This window comes from Bos indicus, chromosome 14, assembly GCF_029378745.1.
Source record: "Bos indicus isolate NIAB-ARS_2022 breed Sahiwal x Tharparkar chromosome 14, NIAB-ARS_B.indTharparkar_mat_pri_1.0, whole genome shotgun sequence".
NCBI lineage: Eukaryota > Metazoa > Chordata > Mammalia > Artiodactyla > Bovidae > Bos > Bos indicus.
Window position 1 is genome coordinate 35567046 of NC_091773.1, and position 20281 is coordinate 35587326.

General features: G+C 39.2%; 1 non-coding gene across 1 annotated transcript; it reads left to right on the top strand.

Annotated features, from left to right (window-relative positions):
• The first annotated feature begins 13017 nt into the window (after window positions 1-13017).
• TRNAC-ACA (transfer RNA cysteine (anticodon ACA)) lies at window positions 13018-13089 on the top strand. The gene has a single exon. It is a non-coding gene; the product is annotated as a tRNA-Cys (tRNA).
• The last annotated feature ends 7192 nt before the right edge of the window (window positions 13090-20281 follow it).

The following is a 20281-nucleotide window of genomic DNA, read 5'->3' on the forward strand; positions in this document are numbered from 1 at the left end:
AGTACTTGATGTCATGCTCAGAGGTCTCAAGGCAACATCAGGGTCTCACCTCCCAACACACCAGATGTCTTGGTGTGCTTGGCTAGGTTCTCTTCCTAGGAGGTACTTGGGGACTTGTCCTTGGGGTCAGGTGACACCCTGCGACAAGCAGCCACTCTGCAATGCTGAGATATGTGAGCTTCTGTCGTCCTTGTACTCATGCAGCTTGCACTTTTCCATGCCAGACACTGCAATTTCAGGCAGGTAAAAACAAGACTGTTAAGTAAAAGGAAATGTCTATTGGAAAGAACAATTCAGCAACTTTACACAATGCTGAGTTCTGGGTTAATTTCAACATGTCAGGAAAAAAAACGATCTAGCCACGCATGATAAAACAACTTTGACAGTTTGATGGAGGTCTAGTATGTAGCGGCTGGCAGCAACCCGACCATGGTCAGCTGTGTGAAGCGGGAGCCAGGTGCTCCTTTGCTTCAGGAGAGGCGTGGCTGCCCACACGATAGTCACTACTGCCCAAATACTCCAGCAGAATACAAGACCATGACCATGACCTGTATGGTGAAGGCACATTAGTCAGGATAGAGGAATCAAGGCATTTAAGAGCCATGTGATATCATCACTATACATGTATATTCACACATATGTATATATACATATATATATGGTACGGGTATATGCACACACTTAATGATTCTGTAATTAGAAAATACATGATAAACACAAGGAACTGTATTAAATACTTTGTAATAATCTATAATGAAAAAGAATCTAAAAAAGAATATCTGTTTATACATATATATCTGAATCACTTTGCTGTACACCTGAAACTAACACAATATTGTAAATCAACCGTACTTCAATAAAAAATAAAATGAAGATATATGATAGAAATAAGATTAAAACCACTAATACCCTTTCAGCTCTGAAATTGTTGCAGAGTGGAGATATGTTTATCCTTTGAAAAAGAAATCCTGAAACTTTAAGAAAAAAACCACAGCTGAGGTCACTAAACATTTATTGAGCACCTACTATGTATAGGCTAGGTGTTACAAAACCATTCACAAAACATAGGTCTGGCCAGAAGCTAGTGGGCTTCACCAGAATCTAGTGAGAAATACTGTATAAATAACTAACTAAAACATACGAAAGAGGGTGAGACGCTTCTAGTAGAGGTGCGTGCAGTAGTAAGGTACGATGGCAGATGGGGACATTATTTTTGTAGAACATCCATGATGTGCCGTCTCACGTGTGTCACAGTTGTACCTAATGCTTAACGCCGTAGTGGAAATAATGGAAGTTGTCCAGTTCAGGTCAATTCAGTCACTGTGGGTTGGAGTATAGACACTTTAGGGTGAATAATTGACTCAGGGTTCAGGGTCAGTTCTTGGAAAGGTCAAACTTCACATAGAACTTTCTCCTCTCTCAAGGAAACTCAGAAGGTTGTTTGAGTGTAGAGGGGTGGTGTCTGGTTGTCTGAGTGCTGCCTCTTTTCTCTCTGGTCTCTGCTGAGATGTCCTCTCCCCTGTGATCTATGGCCCTGGTTCCTGTCCTGCAGTGTCTGCAGCTGCTGTACCCAGCTTTGTCTGCCTGTGGGGAGTGCCAGAATCTCCTGCTGTCTGAGCCCTAGGTTCCGGAGGTGTGAGTCCTCTGTACCTTCTTTACCTCACCCAGCACTTAGAATACCCCACCTGTGGAATCTCCCCCAAAATAGGACATCTAGGAAATCGGGGATGGAGGTTGTTATGGAGGTTGGGCTGTTTCTCACCCTGCATATTTCATGCTGCCATATTTTTATTTCTATCACAATTATCCCATACAAAAGTTGGAAATAGTGTGAGGCAGCCTCCTCCCAGAATCCCAAGTGGGAAACCTGGTCAGGCTCCTCTGTTCTCAGCATCCTTATCTGGATCTCCATCTTGGAGCATCTCTTGCCCTTTGTAGGAAACCACCCAGAGGTGTCAGGGAACATGTTAGGTCACTGTCTGGGTTCCCTTTCCCTCCAGCCTCCTCCATTCATACTTGGAAAGGATGAGAAAATGACATTGCTCCCCCTGTGCTCTCCAGCACAGTGGTTTAAAGACCATTTTTTGAAGTTTAAAGAAAGTGTTTGGAACTCAGGAAGAACTTTTACTCTAAAAAGCCAAGCTCTTGCAAATCAGAAGATCTTTGATTTCAAACTCAGGTACCTGGTTATTGTCTAGAATAGACTTTGTATTTTCAATTGCATTCATTCTCCCTAGAAGCAGTTAATGGATGCCTTAGGTAGGCAACCGCAGAGTCTAGTACCTTCCTTCTAGTACCTTCTTCAGTGTGAATGGATTACTATCGTCTTTCATTGTCTTAATTATTTTACAACTCAGGAAGTTGTAGAAAACTGATGCAATGTAAATGATTCTTGTTAAATGAAATGCAAGTAAGATTTGTCTGGTGAAGACACAACCAATTAATGCCTACTGACCACTTTGCATCCGTTAGCAAATTCACTTCAGCATCTGTAATAGCATAGTATGAGGGTGAATATTAATTCTCCTTTGTGCCAGTTATAACAGCTAAACATTTTCCTTATTAATTACTGAGTTTAAGAATTTTTGTTATGCATTCATTTTATATTTGTATGAGAATTATTTTACTTTTTAAACATTCATTCTTTAACTGCTAAGGGGTTTAATATTTAAAGAAACTCATCAAATTGCCCAAGTTAGACTGGTGTCTCAGATGTTAAAGAATCTGCTTGCAATGCAGGAGACCTAGATTCAGTCAATGGGTTGAGAAGATCCCCTGGAGAAGAGAATGGCAGCCCACTCCAGTATTCTTGCCTGGAGAATTCCATGGACAGAGGAGCCTGGTGGGCTACAGTCCATGGGGTTGCAGAAAGTTGGACACAACTGAGCGGCTTTCACTACTACGTTACTAGACAAGTAATAACTGATAGAAGCAAAATTTGAACTTACATGTTTGATTCTAAATCCAAGCTCCTAAATGCTGTATTGCTCAATGACTAAAACATAAAGAAATCTGAAAAATATCTTAAAGGTTCCCATTCAGGTGTTCGAAAAATAAGAATTCCAGAAGTTTCACATGATTAATTTTCTTTACTACATTTGTTAACGCCCATGAGAGATAATCTACTTTGTGCCTCTGATGAGAGATAATCTACTTTTTCTACACTGCAATTTTAAGGGAAAAAAAATTGTGAAACTCAACTTTCAATTTTATAAAAAGCAACCCACCTACCAGGTCAAATGGTTGTCAGGGGAAAAAAAAAAAAACTATGGCATTTCTGGACATATATAGACTTCTCCAAGTCTCATATATTTTTAATGTACAAAGTACTATGCCCTGTGGGAAAAGCTATGAGTCATACCTAAGAAGAACTATCTCTAATTTTTATGCCACATAATTAGATACTCCATAAGGAGATGAGGGAAAATAAAAGTAACATAAAGATAACTTAACTCTCTTTCTCTGGAGAGAGTTTGGTTAATATCATCTCAAATTTATACCTAAATATCTTAAAAAGCATTCCTCGAAACACCACCTACATCCAGATATAGAACAAAGAATCCTTTGAGAAGATCAGAGCAACATTTTAGCTGTGTCATTTGTCACCATTTCATAGTGTAACAAATATCACATTTATTCAACCACATTTGAAATAGACCCTCTTTTCTTAAAAAAATTCACAGTTGTATGTTTCAAAAGTGTTGAATTTTGCTAAATAAGCCTAACCACCTGTGTCAACTCATATTTTTAAATAAATTTTGAAAAATTCAAAGGGACAATAAATACATATCTCCAAAAAAAAAAAAAAAAAAAAGATTAGTTAGTGCTAGAAAAGTTTTTTTCTGAAAAGAATTGTATGATCTTCATCTTAGGAATTATTTGAAAAAAAGAAATGAATCCAGTTCTCTTGATTTTGGGTATATGATTGAATAACTTTAGAACAATCTAAAGGAATAACTTGAGAGGAATATACTATTCCACTGTTTTTTCTTTTTTAAGTCTAATAGGAGAGGGAGGACATATTGTAATACTCATTCTTCATATCTAAGAGAACTCTAGGTTTTATTCAGGTAGTAAGTGGAGCCCCTTGATCTCAGTGAAAGTATACCCTCCTCAGTCCTAGGGGGAAAAAGGTATGACTGCTTTAATCAACACTGGTATAATGAGTTGGAGCCACCTATGCCCCTTAGCCAGTTTAGGTGTGAATGGGACATTCAGTTTCATCAAAGAGATATAATAAAGATTCTGTTGGGGCTAAAAATTAGACCTCGGTGAAACAGCTTTTTGTTCTTATCCCTTTTTTCCTTGATTGGGATACTAGAATAAGGTCACAGTGACTGGAGCTGCAGCAGCCATTTTATGACCATAAAGCAAAAAGCCAACACCAAACCTGATGATATTACTGAGCTCTCAGTATGTGAGAATACATACTCACAATTGCCCATCTACCTCCCAACATTTAACGTGAGTTAATTCAACGTTTTTATCACTTAAGTTGCTCTTTGTTGGGTTTTCTATTGATTTTGCTGAAAGCATTCCTAATAAGCTCTACTTTTAATTTCCTAACACATGTTTGCTTTTAATTTTCATGGCCAATTTCTCAATAAAGTTTGTTGTGTTGGGTCTTTGGTATCATTGTTCATATCCTGCTGAGAAAAACCATTCTGTACTGTGAATAGAAACAGAAACACTAAGGGGATGGTACAAATTGTTGCCATTTGCTTGCTCTTCAAGGCCAGGCCCAAGGTGAACTTTACATCTAATGATCTCTTCCGGCTGCTCAGAGGGAATCTTAGCAACAAGGACCACGATCACTTCCACAGCTAGGGAGTTTGGCTTCACTGGGGAGAGAGTTCTGTGTTGCTTCCAGTTCCAACAAGGCCGCAGTGCTTAGCAGAGGTGAACACTTAATGCCAGAAACACCAACAAAGGAAGAAAATCTTTCCTACAGCCATCCACTTGGAATACATTTTTAATTTCTCCCTTTCTGTTTTGGACAAAGTAGCCAACCTAGTGACTGCTAGAATCAACCAAAATTCTCAACTGCTGGTTCAACTGCTGGTTCATCCCTTAATTCAAATACCTCAGCACAATGGATTAATGTGTTTGGCAGAATTTGAAGACTCTTCCCTGGTATAATTACAACACACTTTTGAATGTGCTCTGAGTTGGAGCTTGAGGAGAATATGGAAAATATTCCACTAGAGGAGAACATGGATAAAAAGAATCCATTGTGTATCTGTCTTGACTTTACTATTTCATATTGAGGAATTCAATGGGATTTGAGTAGGTATATGATATATTGTTCTTTCCACCCTCCTGCTTAGAGACTTTCCTTTTCTATTGTGAAACAACACTGCAATTTTATGAAGATCCTCAGGAGAAAAAAAAAACTCATTTTAAGAAATAGAGAGAAAAAAAAAAAAAAAAGAAATAGAGAAAAACAATCTCTAGGGAAAAAAAGCAGTGGAAGACCATGAGGAACTGTGATAATTCCAGGAATTTGGAAAAGTTAACTTTTGTATTTGATGTATCACTGAGATTAGAGGCCCATCTTCAGTTTCAAACCTGTTGAGTAACTCTTTCTATCATTAGCCAATAAACATCTCCTTCATCACATTTTTGTGATGCATTCCCAGGGTTATAGAGTTTCTCTTTGAGTATTTTCCCCAAGGCTCTACTGCCTAAGGAAGGAAGGAGTTAATGCCCTTGGCCATCAGCAAAAAAGTTACAGGCAGAAGGAAAATACATGATTGAAGAACTGAACACTTAATTACATATAGAGGTATTAAAAGACAGATACCTTGGGCTACCAGGCCACGGGACAATGGATCAGCAGTTTTAGAATCTATTTCTGACTCTGTCATTGACTCAGGAGACTGGTTAAGTCCAATATATCTGTTTTTCAAAACTGTATTGCATCATGGCAATCCTCATCAGATCAGATCAGATCAGTTGCTCAGTTGTGTTCGACTCTTTGTGACCCCATGAATCGCAGCACGCCAGGCCTCCCTGTCCATCACCAACTCCTGGAGTTCACTTAAACTCACGTCCATCAAGTCAGCGATACCATCCAGCCATCTCATCCTCTGTCATCCCCTTCTCCTCCTGCCCCCAATCCCTCCCATCATCAGAGTCTTTTCCAATGAGTCAACTCTTCACATGAGGTGGCCAAAGTACTGGAGTTTCAGCTTTAGCATCATTCCTTCCAAAGAAATCCCAGGGCTCATCTCCTTCAGAATGGACTGGTTGGATCTCCTTGCAGTCCAAGGGACTCTCAAGAGTCTTCTCCAACACCACAGTTCAAAAGCATCAATTCTTCGGCGCTCAGCCTTCTTCACAGTCCAACTCTCACATCCATACATGACCACAGGAAAAACCATAGCCTTGACTAGATGAACCTTTGTTGGCAAAGTAATGTCTCTGCTTTTGAATATGCTATCTAGGTTGGTCATAACTTTCCTTCCAAGGAGTAAGCGTCTTTTAATTTCATGGCTGCAGTCCTCATAGACTTGGTATAAATGATGCTTACTGAGCACCCAGACTCAGAGCAGGAAGTATATAGATGTTTGCCTTCAGATAAGTGGGAAGAACATAATATGAAATCAAACAATTATCCAAAAGCGTTAACAAAGGCATATACAGGAAAGAAGGAATAGGCTCTGAAGCTGGAAATCTTCATTTTAAGGCTCTTGCAATGGTTTTATTTTCCCTGAGAGTTTGTGCATATAGAAAGGGGCTAAGGTTTATGGAATATCATTTCCATGTGCCCAGAACTTAATACACTCTGTTTGCTCTGAAGTCTATGGTAGACAGTGTCTCTGTTCTACAAATGGGAAAGCTGTGCGTGGCTTTGCCTAGAAACTTTGCTAAAGCTCCTAGTGTGGGTGACTCTCAAGCCTGTACTTAATGCCTTTTACTTCATGGACCTAAAAGTATTTCCCAAAGGTGAATGTTATTGCCAACCAGTTAACACTGCTTTCCTATTTCCCCTTCCCCAGTTCAACTTTATCTCTTAAATTCCCAAGTTAGAGCTGGAAATATGGGGATTCCCAGACTCCTTGAGATTCAACTGTGCACAGTTTAGGTGATCAGATAGTCTCACAAATACGAAAATCCTCTCATAAGGTGAGGGAGGTCCTCTGGCAGAGGTAATTCAGACAGGGGACAGCTCAAGGACCTTGGTTTCTGGCTCTGTTCAGCTGTCTCTGAAAGAACTTGTCTCCTTAGCACATGGTCTGTGAATGACAGGCCTTCCCTCTTCTGTTTCTGCTCCTTTTCCCTATATAGTTTAGTAGCAGAGTTTACTATCACCTGTGCCTAAATTAAACTTGGGATGAGCTGGAGCAAAGCATTGCAAAATCTTCTGCTTCTACAGCTTCTCTGAATGGTTGCTCTACTGTTTCTTGATGATGAGTCTGCCCTTTCACACACAAACCCTAGCTCTCCTGCAGCAGATTCTTTACCAGCTGAGCCACCAGGGAAACCATGGGACCAAATACAATCTGGAGCAAACTTTGGAACACTGTGCCAGTCAGCATCCAACCAGAGAAGCAGATCCAGGAGGAGATAATATATAAGACACAAACCACAAGGAGGGCTTCCCAGGTGGCACCAGTGGTAAAGAACCCCACCTACCAAAGCAGGAGACGTAAGAGATGGGGGTTCAATTCCTGGGTCAGGAAGATCCCCTGGAGGAAAGCATGGCAACCCACTTTAGTATTCTTGCCAAGAAAATTCCATGGACAGAGGAGCCTGGTGAGCTACAGTCCATAAGGTCGCAAACAGCTGGACGTGACTGAGGTGATTTAGCACGAACGCACGAACATACCACAAGGCATTGGCTTAGGTTCTGGTGAAGGCTGGCTCAGGACTGTCAGAAAGGGAAGGAACTCACTGCATAGGCTGACATTGCTGTCCAAAGGTGGAATTTCTTCCTCATCAGCTCTTCTCTTAAGGCCTTTTAGCTGCTCAATCTGGCCCACGTGGATTATTTCAGATAATCTCCCTTGAAGTCAACTAATTATGGGCTTTAGTCACATCCCTGGGTTGGGAAGATCTCCTGAGAAGGAATTGGCAACCCACTCCAGTATTCTTGCCTGGTAAATCCCATGAACAGAGGAGCCTGACGGGCTTCAGTCTATGGGCTGCAAAGAGCTGGACACGACTTAGCAACTAGGGATACACACACACAAGATACCTCACTGCAATACCTAGTGTAGTGTTGATTGTATAACCGGAGACTGTAGCCCAGCTAAGTTGTCCTATCAAAAGGCCACTGCAGACATGGAGTATTGAGTTGTATCAAGTTTTCAGAAGCCAAAGGATGCATGAAAGCAGGTGGGAGAGCTGCAGCAGTACAGGGGAGGAAGTGGGTGGTGGAGGGGGTGGGTGGCCAAGGTAAGAGAAATAGCACCATGTCAGAACTGTCCAAAGCAGGCCTGTGTTCTGCCTGCCTCCCCCCACCTGCACTGGGTGGTGGGGCTCTCATTCCACTCCCATCAGAGCTCTGTATTTACAACACTGTATTTACATATCACAGTGATACATGATATTCGTAAGAGATTTATGGAGGCTCAGACAGTAAAGAATCTGCCTGCAGTGCAGGAGACCCAGGTTCGATCCCTGGGTTGGGAAGATCCCCTGGAGGACATGGCAACCCACTCCAGTATTCTTGCCTGGAAAATTCCATGGAGAGAGGAACCTAGTGGGCTACAGTCCACAGGATCACAAGGAGTCGGACCCAACTAAGCAACTAACAGTATAATTATAAACTAATTCTGGCTCTTTGATAACACAATAGGAAACTAGAAGAGTCTGCTTCAAGTTAAATATGAGGCCAAACAGCAGCAAAAGACACATTCGTTCTACAAAGTAGACACTGAATCTAAAATTAAAACATGCAAAAATACTAGATCTCATTGACCCCCAAATATTTTTTTCTTTACTGAGCTTCTTTTCTATTGCATTTCAAAATGCTTAGCCTGGCAGTCAAATCCTTCTATTAGTTAACATTACCTTTCCTCTTCTGTCTGGTTTTACTGAGATGTTGCATCTGTCATCCACATCTTACTGCTTTTGAGCTTTAAGAACGTTGTATCCACTTTTGGGTAAGGAGTGTCTCAGGAGAATTATGGACTTAACTACGGACTCAGGTTATGAGGATGATAGTCGTGGTGGAGCCATGAATTATGCCATGATCTCAAGGAAACTAATACAAATAGTACATTCATTTTCAAATAGTCCACTCAGACTGCTAAAAATAAATACACTTTTAAACTTTTTGCTAGAATTATACTACTTCTCAGGAAAAAGACTGGTTGGAGAAGTCAAAGGTTATAACATTTGACAGTTTTAAGTAATGGGGAAAAATAACCAAATGAAAGAGTGAAGAATGAGTGAAGATATATTTGACACAAGTGTTGGAGAGAATGTGGAGAAAAGGGAACACTTATGCACTATTGGTAGGAATGTAAACTGGTTCAGCCACTATGGATAAAGTATGGAGAGGCCTCAAAAAATTAAAAATAACACTGCCATATGACCCAGCAATTCCACTCCTGGGTATTTAACTGAAGAAAACAAAAACACTAATTAGAAATGATATATGCATCTCTATGTTCATTGTAGGATTATATACAATAGCTATGATATGGATACCTTCCCTGGTGGCTCAGAGGGTAAAGCATCTGCCTACAATGAGGGAGACATGGCTTCAATCCCTGGGTCGGGAAGATCTCCTGGAGAAGGGAATGGCAACCCACTCCAGTATTTTGCCACCACCTGACTTCCCTGCTGGCTCAGACGGTAAAGCGTCTGTCTACAATGCGGGAGACCCGGATTCGAGGCCTGGGTTGGGAAGATCCCCTGGAGAAGGAAATGGCAATCCACTCCAGTACTATTGCCTGGAAAATCCCATGGACAGAGGAGCCTGGTAGGCTACAGTCTATGGGGTTGCAAAGAATTGGACATGACTGAGCAAGTTCACTGAATAACTGAATGATATGGATACAACCTAGATGCCTAGCAATAGATAAATGCATAAAGAATATGTGCTATATGTATATAAAGGAATATTACTTGGTCATCAAAGAGAACGAAATCTTGCCATTTAGGACAACATGGATGGACCTATAGGGTATTATGTTTAGTGGAATAAGGTTAGAGAAAGATAAATACTGTGTGATTTATATGTGGAATCTAAAAAACAAATGAACAAATATAACAAAACTAAAACGGTTATAGATACAGAGGGTAAAGTGGTTGGCAGGACAGAGGGGGTTGGGGGAGGAAAGAAATAGGTAAAAGAGATTAAGAAGTACAAACTTCCAGTTACAATACAGACGACTCACTGGTATAAAATATACAGTGTGGGGAATATAGTCAATAACTGTGTCTTTGTATTTAACCAACTTATCTTGGTTGATCATTTTGGGGGAGGAAAGAAATAGGTAAAAGAGAGTAAGAAGTACAAACTTCCAGTTACAATACAAACGACTCACTGGTACAAAATATACAGTGTGGGGAATATAGTCAATAACTATGTCTTTGTATTTAACTAACTTGTGTTGGTTGATCATTTTGAAATGCATAGAAATATCAAACTGGTATGTTGTATAACAGGAACTTATATAGCATATAGGTCAACTGTACTTTCAGATCAAATAAGCAAACAAACTCATAGAAAAAGAGATCAGATTTATGGTTACCAGAATTGGGCCAGGGTTAGGGGAGAGATCGGATAAAGGCAGTCAAAAGGTACAAACTTCTAGTTATAAAATAAGTACTAGGGATTTAATGTAAAACATGATAAATATAACAAATACTGCTATATTATATCGAATGTTATTAAAACAGTAAATTATAAGAGTTCTTATCACAAGGAAAACATTTTTTTCTATTTCCTTAATTTCGTATCCATATGAGATGAGGGATGTCCATTAAATCTATTATGATAATCATTTTATGGTGTATGTGAGTCATGTCATTATGCTGTACACCTTAAACTTATACAGTGCAGTATATCAATTATTTATCTTAATTCAACTGGAAGAAAATAAATAAAATAGGGATGGAAATAAGTAAAGAGGGAGGAAAAGGAATAAAAAGGTTAATCTTCCCTGATCAAAACCACTGATTATTTCTCGAAGATTATGACATGAATGCTGAGGATGCCATGATCTCAGATGTGAGTACACAGGGACAGTCAGATCTATAGCATGGTTAGCATGTTATTGTTTCTTAATTTTTTATGAAGCTAAGATACATGATTTCTTAATATTGTGACTATTTCATAAGTGTGGATTGTTAAAAATCTGGAATACAACAAAAGTAGAAAGAATGTGGGAACATAGATGGAATGAAATTTTTATTGGATAGTAATAACTATCTTATAAAACATGAATCCTGGGGTGAGGAGAAGGAATAATAAATGTTGTGCCTGATGGTGAAAAGTTTAGGAACTATTACAATATATAATGTTCTTGCAGTTTATTGGATTTGTTCTGATGTCATTTATTAAAACATTTTATTGCCCAAACCTTATCTTTATAACTTCCACACCTGATCCTTAGTAAAAACATATCCTAAAGATATTTCAGTGCATATGATTAAAAACAAAACAGAAAGCCACTGGAAATATAAAGATTGCAAATGTTAAAAATGGGCAAACAGCTTTAAAAATACTTGCTCTAAATATTTACATCATGTGATATATTCTCAGAAATACTAGTAGAGTTGTCTTTATGTAGAAGCATCTGTGAATTCTTCTCAGATATCTCTACCTTTTCCTGGTTGCCCAGTCATACCAACTGTTCTGAGCCCAAATACATGATTTTCTTCCCTCTTGAGCTATTTGGGTATTCTGTTTATGCTTAAAAACCTTTGCATGCTTAACTTCAATGTGCTAATGCTAAGGACTTGGCCCTACCTTCATTCTGTTTATTTTCTAATAATCAAATCAAACTGAAATTGAATTCCTCAGTCTAAGAGATGGGACTTTCTGTCACCTTCTGGTTCCCATGAGTTTTCTTTCTTGATGACAGAGAAATTGAGGCAGGATTACATAAGCATTATTTCTGGGGGAGTTTTCCCTCTCTCTCCACATCCCTTTTTTTCTTTTGCATCCAAAGATGAAGACTTCATTAATTCATGTGAAATTGAATCACAAATGGTGGAATGCTAGGCTACCCCAAGCCAGGGGAGGAAGAAGAACAGCAGTCTCTGGAGGATGGAGACTCCTTTTTGTATCCATATTGGAAGTTGCCAACTTTTTTTGGATAAAATCTGCTATAAGTAGATAGAGTACATGTCCTCCTACTTTCTCAGATTCTTCAGAGCTAAGCTGTAGATATTACCTCTTTAGCCTCTTGCCTGACCACCTAGAGTGATCTTTCTCTTTTTGGAATTATTGTAATATGTGTGGTCTGAAAACAATCCAGGTCTTGATTTTATATAGGCTTGTACGGCTCACTAGGAATTTGTATATTCTTTTCTTGAAGTACAGTGAGATCATGTCTCTGCTTTCTTTTGCATCTCTGAACACAACTGGCATTGAAGACAGTGTAGCATAGACCAAGTTCATATACTCTTCATCCTTTCCCTTTTAGATAGTCTAGCCCCCTCAGCTACCCTGGCAACCTCCCATCTTATGCCTTTTGTTTCTAACTCTTCTCTTTTCTGTCAATATGTAGCTTCTCAGTGCCTCTTTCCTTTAGAGTCTTATTATCTGTTCTATAAGAGGGTAGTTAATATCTAATTAGTTAATTCTGTGAAATTAACTACACATATGTGAAATTAACAATCATATGAAATTGCCTTTTTTTTTTTTGACCTACCAAATAGCACTTTTAAATGATTTAACCTGATAGGTGAAATTTTATTACCTCTCACACATGACAGCTGGGGACACAAAATTATATTCCAGAGGAATGAATTCATAACAAAGTAATCTAGCTTTAGCAGTCTAGCAGGGGAAATATTTTGGGCATTAAAATGCTTTGACACCTCTCAATGACTTCCCTGGTGGCTCAGACGGTAAAGCGTCTGTCTACAATGCAGGAGACCCAGGTTCGATCCCTGGGTTGGGAAGATCCCTTGAAGAAGGAAATGGCAATCCACTCCAGTACTATTGCCTGGAAAATCCCATGGACAGAGGAGCCTGGTAGGCTACAGTCCATGGGGTCGCAAAGAGTCGGACACGACTGAGCGACTTCACGTTTTAGCTAGTCTGCAATGCAGAAGGTCAGGCCCTTGCCTGGAAACATACCACCAGGACACTTAATATCTGATGACTTTTTTCCTCCTCTGATGTGTTTCACATTAACAATATAGGCTAGAAATTGCCTGTTTGACACCAAGACAAATGGAAAGAGCCACAAATAGATGAAAGCTTACTTTTGCTACCAAATCTCTCTCACAATCCTAAAGTTCAAATGAGTAGACTGAACAAGATTGTAGGAAATGTGGAGAACATTGGAGAACAAGGCCCTTTCAAGAAATTCTAAATCCATCAAATAACTGTTTACAAACACGTGCAGGGTCATTTAAAATGACTTCTCTCTTTGGGGCCTTGAATAACCAACTTGTATGAGTTTTCCCACCTGTACACTGAGAAGGTTGGACTAGACAAATATGGGGCTTTCAGAGTTTATATTCTACAAAAGTCACTTTGTAAAGATTTCTAGGCAATGTTTCTTTATACCCTTGAAAGTAAAATTAGAAGTCATTAAAATCACATAATGCCCATATCCCATGCATTAAGTCTCAATTCTTACCTTCCTTGGTCTGAATTACTGAGGGTTCATTCATTCTGTTTTAATGGAGCGAATTCCTTTTGTGTTTGTAACAAAGCAGATTCCTATTTATATTGGCTTGTTACAGTTTGGAGTTTTTGAAAAGAATTTGGTCATATTTTAGAAAGCCAGATGGCCAAAAAATTGAGAATAGCTTTAGAACTCTTATTGAGGCTCTTCTAGCTCTTTTTAACTTGGAGGGCATCATGTTTAGTCTGCTCTAGTGGCACTTCTGTGAGCTTCCCAGTGGCTCAGTGGTAAAGAATACGCCTACCAATGCAAGAGACAGATGCGGGTTTGACGCCTGGGTCAGAAGATCCCCTGGAGGAAGAAATGGCAACCTATTCCAGTATTCTTGCCTGGAAAATCCCATGGACAGAGGGCCTGGTGGTCTATAGTCCATGGGGTGGCAAAAGAGTCAGACACCAACTCAGAGACTAAATAACAAGAGTAGCACTTTTATTTTGCTTTAATTATCTCTGTATCTGTACCTCTTATCAGACTATCAGCCGACTGAGGAGAGAAACAGCATATTACTCACTTTGTACCCACTGGAGAACCTGGCATAATACCTTGCGCAGAGTAGGTGCTCCCCTAATAGTCATTGAATTTCCTTAAACTATAACTGTAGAATTTCAGAGCCAGAGGAGAACCTCTGGAATCATCACAAACATTTTCCAAGTAGGATAGCTGAGGCCCAGAGGAGGTAAGTCATTGGCTCATCGTGATGCAGACGTTACATCACAAAGACCCATACCGGTTTCAGAGTCTCTGGGATCTAGCCCTGTTGGCTTGGTTTCAGAAATATTTAAGGGAGACCCACCTGAATCGTCCCTGTTCTGAATGGCTCCAACCATGATGTGGTTACACTTGCAAGTACAAGAAAACACCCTTTTATTTCTTCCCTGTTTGGTGGCTTGATTCATGATGTAGCAGTAACCCGCTTTCCTGTTGTTATAGTCACTTTCTCCTTCCCCCCAAGTAAAGCCTCTGTATTGTGTTGCATACACGTGTGCCTCAGAGGAAATAGTGATTCGGTAACAGATGGATGGTCCCTGAAAATAAAGTTTGTTGATAAGTAGAGGCTGTTGCAATAGACCAAATCCAACAGACCTTTGAGTGTTGGTATAACCTCTCCAGACCCCAGCACCACATTTCATGCCGCATCCACACATCACCAAGCTCCACCAGCCTAGTAGGTTGAAGCGGAAGAGGCTCTTTAAAACTAGCCCCCTATGGTTTTGAAATTATATTGCTTGCTGTTTCCTGCTATAAAACATTAAGAGAACTAAAATATTTTCAGATGTGAGTTTTCATAGTAACTTCCTTTCATCTTATTGCAAGAGTAATATAAGTTTATTACAGAAAAAAAGAAAATACAGATAAGAGAGAAAAAAAAAAAACAAAATAAAATTCAACTGGAATCCTATCACATTGAGACACGGAGATAACCAGAGCCAACATTTTGGTATATATGCACACAGACTTACGTGTATTACATCGTTTTCGCAAAATGTTCTTCCTTGATAACACAAGTATAAATTTTTGTTAATGTATATATTATAGTCCAGTGAATTGTTGTACCCTAGTTTATCAATTTTTTTTCCTGTTGCATGTGTGGACTATTTCCAAGATTTCCATATTTAATGATAATGTAAGCACATTTAGTAAGCATTATATTCGTTACTTTTTCCTGCCTTTAGCTGCTCTTGTTTTAGCATTTTAAAACCCTGACCAGATCATTTAAAAAGTCTGTTATGCAGCATCATTTTTATAAGCTAGTATATAGCTAGAGATTCTGCTAAAATGATCTTCTTAGGAAACAGCACGTATGAATAGGTAGTCTGTTTCACTATCATGTGTCTCTGAGTAATCCAAGCTAGCTCATGGTAACTGGGAAATGAATACTCTGGATATACTGAGAATTTTCATGTAAAACTTTCCAGCGGACTTTACCCCAGCATGATCATGTTTTACAGCATCAAATAATAATAAAGCACAAACTACACAAGTACCACTAGCCTCAAGTTGCAGAAGCATCTAATACCACGTGGGTGCCTTGACCATAAAACCTTCCTTCAGGATTTAGCCATGTGCTCTGTCCTTGCAGTCCGTGCTGTGATGTCCTCCCAACATGTGGGCATTTTGTCCAGGCCACCATAACTCAGTAGCCTCAACCTTTCCTCAGTTTTTTTCCCACCAAGCTACCTTTATCATTAAAAAAAAAATTCAATGTCTTTTAGCTGTGCTAGTATTTTTATTAGACTTATTTTTTATTGATACTCTGATTACAAAGTTGCATAGATTTTGAGTGATTTATACCTAATTTTCTTTTTTTCTATTAGACCTGTTGTTTTTAGTACAATTTTCCAGGGTTTGAAGTTAGTTACTTGGAAACACACATGTTGTGTAGAAGCCAAAAGCTTTATCTCATGCTGAGGCTTTTGAGTAGACATAGCAGAATAAAATCAGGTCACTCATAATTCCTCCCCTGATACCTCACAAAATGAGCCTCCTTTACTCCCAACCAAAAGGAGAAAAAGTAAAAATACCACTAGTAAGCTGATAAGGAAACCAATAAAATTACATGACATAAAATTTAGCAAAAGAATATTTCAATGTAGTTTCTTTTTTTTTTTTTTTTGACCAACTTGTTCCTCGGCAAGAGCGAACAGCAGTGAGTCAGGAGCAGGAGCGGGCGGCACACAAGTCCGCTGCAGCCGCGACCCCGTCTTCCTCAAAGAGTCAATGTAGTTTCTAATTACCACCCTTGTGCTTAAAACACAGTACCAGGGAAAGAAGCTAAAGATTCACCCTTATATGTCCTTGTGTGAAAGGAAGTCTTCTAAAAAATGAGTATATAATTTTAGAAAATTAGAGGAAAAAATTTTAAGACTAAGAGTTCCTAGCTACTACCATCAGCAGCTTACTAAAGATGTGGAAAAAAATTTTCTCTTCAGCAATTTTTAGGAGTCCATGCTTTAAAGATCCAAAGGGAGTATGCCCCCAGGGAATAAGATACACTTCAGCTAGAGCTGGGGTGGGGTGGTTTTGAATCTGGGACAGGTCAGTTAGAAAAATTAGGAGGGAGAACAGAGCTTAGGTTATCTAACAGAAGTTTTTCAGTTTACAAAAGACAGGTAATAACATAAGTTCCCAGTTTACAAATGGTCTCTTAGAGTGAGAGATAAAGTGGGATCAGGTAAAAGAGAGTAGCATGCAGAAAACTTTTCCACCTGTATTAAACTTTTTGGAAGTTTTGAATTGAGCTGTCAACTTGGAATATGAAAATAATTAGAAACAATATGGTAATCATGCAAATAGTTTGTCTCTTTCCTTCCAAAAAGAGGAAAAACATACATGTGACAAGATCTTTAATTTACTTATGGACAACTGAGATGTGTAAGGAAACTTTAGATTGTTTATTTTTTCTATAACTGCTCTGGGTTTCTTCAAGCACCCAACCCAATGGGCAGCAGTAGGGGAAAAGTCAGAAGAGTGCCCTGATACTGTAATTAACGTGGTGTTAGCCACTGTCATATGACTTTTTGCGACCCCCTGGACTGTAACCTACCAGTCTCCTCTGTCCATGGGATTCTCCAGGCATGCATACTAGAGTGGGTTGCCATTTCCTTCTCCAGGAGATCTTCCCGACCCAGGGATCAAACTCAGGTCTCCTGCACTGCAGGCAGATTCTTTACCGACTGAGCCACCATGCCCCTAGGTCAATACTCAGTCTCTTTGGGTTGTAGTTGTCACTTGTCTTGCACACAGAACTCCAAGCTGGCAATATAATTTTTTATTTCTGTAGTCATAAATATTTTAAAGACCTTTTGGGGGAAAAAATACTCCTTTTTTACCCAGATATTTATCATTTGTGTTATTTTTTTCTTCATTCCTGATGATCTATGTTTCCCTTTCACCTGAAAAAAATTTCCTTTTAGTGTTTATTTTAGGTCATATCTGTTGGTAATATTTTAAGTCATCTGAGAATGTCTACTTTGTCTTCATTCCGGAAAGACAATTTTTTGCTGAACATAGAATGACAGTTCTTTTCTTTCAGCACTTCAAAGATACGGTTCCACTGTCTTCTAGGTTTCATGGCCTCTGATGAGAAATCCACAGTCATTCAAATAACTGTTCCCCACTATGTAATGTATCATTCTCTGGCTGTTTTCAGGATTTGTCTTTATCATTGTTTTTTAGCAGTTTTATTATTACGTGACTGGGTATGGTATTCTTTGGGGTATTCCTTTTGGGGGGGGTGAGCATCTTTAATCTATAAGTTGATTTCTTTCACAAATTTTGGAAACTTTTTGGCCAAAGTTTCTTCAGGTATTTTTTCAGCCCCACTTTTTATCTTGAGAGTCCAATGACACAAGTGTTAGACTTTTTGTTATTGTTCCGTAAGTCCCCAAGATCTGTTCATATTTTTCAGTATTTTCTGTCCCTTTTCTTTTCCAGGTTAGATGACTTCTCTTTCTTGTTATCTCTATTTTGTTATTGAGCCCATTAAGTATATTTTATCTTAAATATTGTATTTTTCAAATCTAAAATTTTCATTTGATTCTTTTTCATAGTTTCTATCTGTTGAGAATTTTATCTGTCTACTTCTTTCAATCATGTTCACCTTTATCTCACTTTTGAAAGACTCTGTCTAATAGTTTCAGTATTTGGGTCTTCTTGGTACTGGCAACTGTTCATTGTCTTTTTCTTTGGGAATTTGTCATATATTCCTGGGATTTTGTTTATTGGTTTGCTTTTGGTATATAAGCTTGGGTTATATGCTGGGCATTTTGGATACAACCTTGTGAGACTTTGGCATCTGCTAAAATCCTCTGGAGAATGTTGGTTTGTTTGTGTTTTATGAGACAATAAGCTTAGCTGGGTTTTGTCTTGTGTTCTCTCAGCAGTGGTTGTAGTTAGGCTTTCCATGCCTTTGCTATGCTGTTTATATCTGCTCTGCATATCTATCATTTAGTGGTTAGCCTAAGATTTAGGTGATAGCTTTTATCATAGCTCAGACCCTAAAGTCTTTGCTATATTCCTTACTAATGCAGCTGAAAGGTGAGCTTGAAACTTGGGTTGGTTGATACCTAGGTAGGGGATCCCTTTCTCTAGCTTTCTCCTGTCTGAAATGAAATTTCTTTCACTCTCTCTGGCTTTTGGAAGTCCCTTTTCCTAGCTCTCTGGCTAGAAATCTGGGAATTCTCTCATCTATTTAGCTCCTAGCACTGGTTTCACCCTTAGTGCTAAGCAATGAGATAAAGGAGAGACAAAAATAGCAAAGATGAGATGACCCAATGTTCTTCAGACTGCAGGAACCCCCTTATCCCCATTCTGACCAAAGAGATCCATTTTCTTTTAGATATGATAGATGCCTTTTGGTCCCTGATGCTGGGAAAGATTGAGGGCAAAAGGAGAAGAGGGCATCAGAGGATGAGATGGCTGGATGGCATCACCAAAGCAATGAAAGCTTGGACAAACTTCAGGAGATGGTGAGGAACAGAGAGGCCTGGCATGCTGCAGTCCATAGGGTCACAAAAAGTCGGGCACGATGGAATGACTAAACAAGGTACCTTTTACTGCCACCATCACTTGGCAGTGCAAATCCATGACTGGCATTGCTCTCAAAGAGGAACTAAAGGAGAGAGAGAGAGGGGAAGAAGGAAAGAAGGAGATAGTGTGAGAGGGAGGAGATCCCCCCGTCTACACACACTGTCTAGCTCACAGGATCCCCTTTTCCCTCTCCTCTTGGACACAGAGAGGTGTCCTTGGAGGTCTTACTGTTCACCCTGCTACTCTGTTTCAGGACATCTGTTGCCCTTCAGGTCAAAGTCAAAAGATAAAGGAGGGAAAAGAACCCAGTAAACTCATTGCTATCCCGGTCATTCTTCAAAGTTTTACTTCCTTCCCTAATTGGCATGCTATTGTTTACCTTTCAGAGTGCTCATGTAATTGCTTTTTTTTTTTTTTTTTAATTTTATTTTATTTTTAAACTTTACATAATTGTATTAGTTTTGACAAATATCAAAATGAATCCACCATAAAGAAGATGAGGAACTTCTTGTGCCAGCTGAGATGGAGTAAGCCCACCACCACCTATCCCTTCTACTCATTTCAACTAACAATTCCAGATGGAATTTTATTGCTTTTTTAAAATTCCATCTGGAATTGTTAGTTGAAATGAGTAGAAGGGATAGGTGGTGGTGGGCTTACTCCATCTCAGCTGGCACAAGAAGTTCCTCATCTTCTTTATGAAAAATGCCTAGTCTCTTGGATTTTTATTTATCTCCTGTCCCCAGTTCTATGATAATCTGGGTGATTGGAGAGATGTATGTGTTTTTGTGTATGTACACAAGTGCATGTATGTGCATATGTATGTGTATTCTGCATAATCTAATGTTAGCAGTAGGGTATGGGTTCTCATATTCCCTTCCGAGTCCTCTGTGTATCTACATAAAGGTCGATACAACACTGTGAGCCAG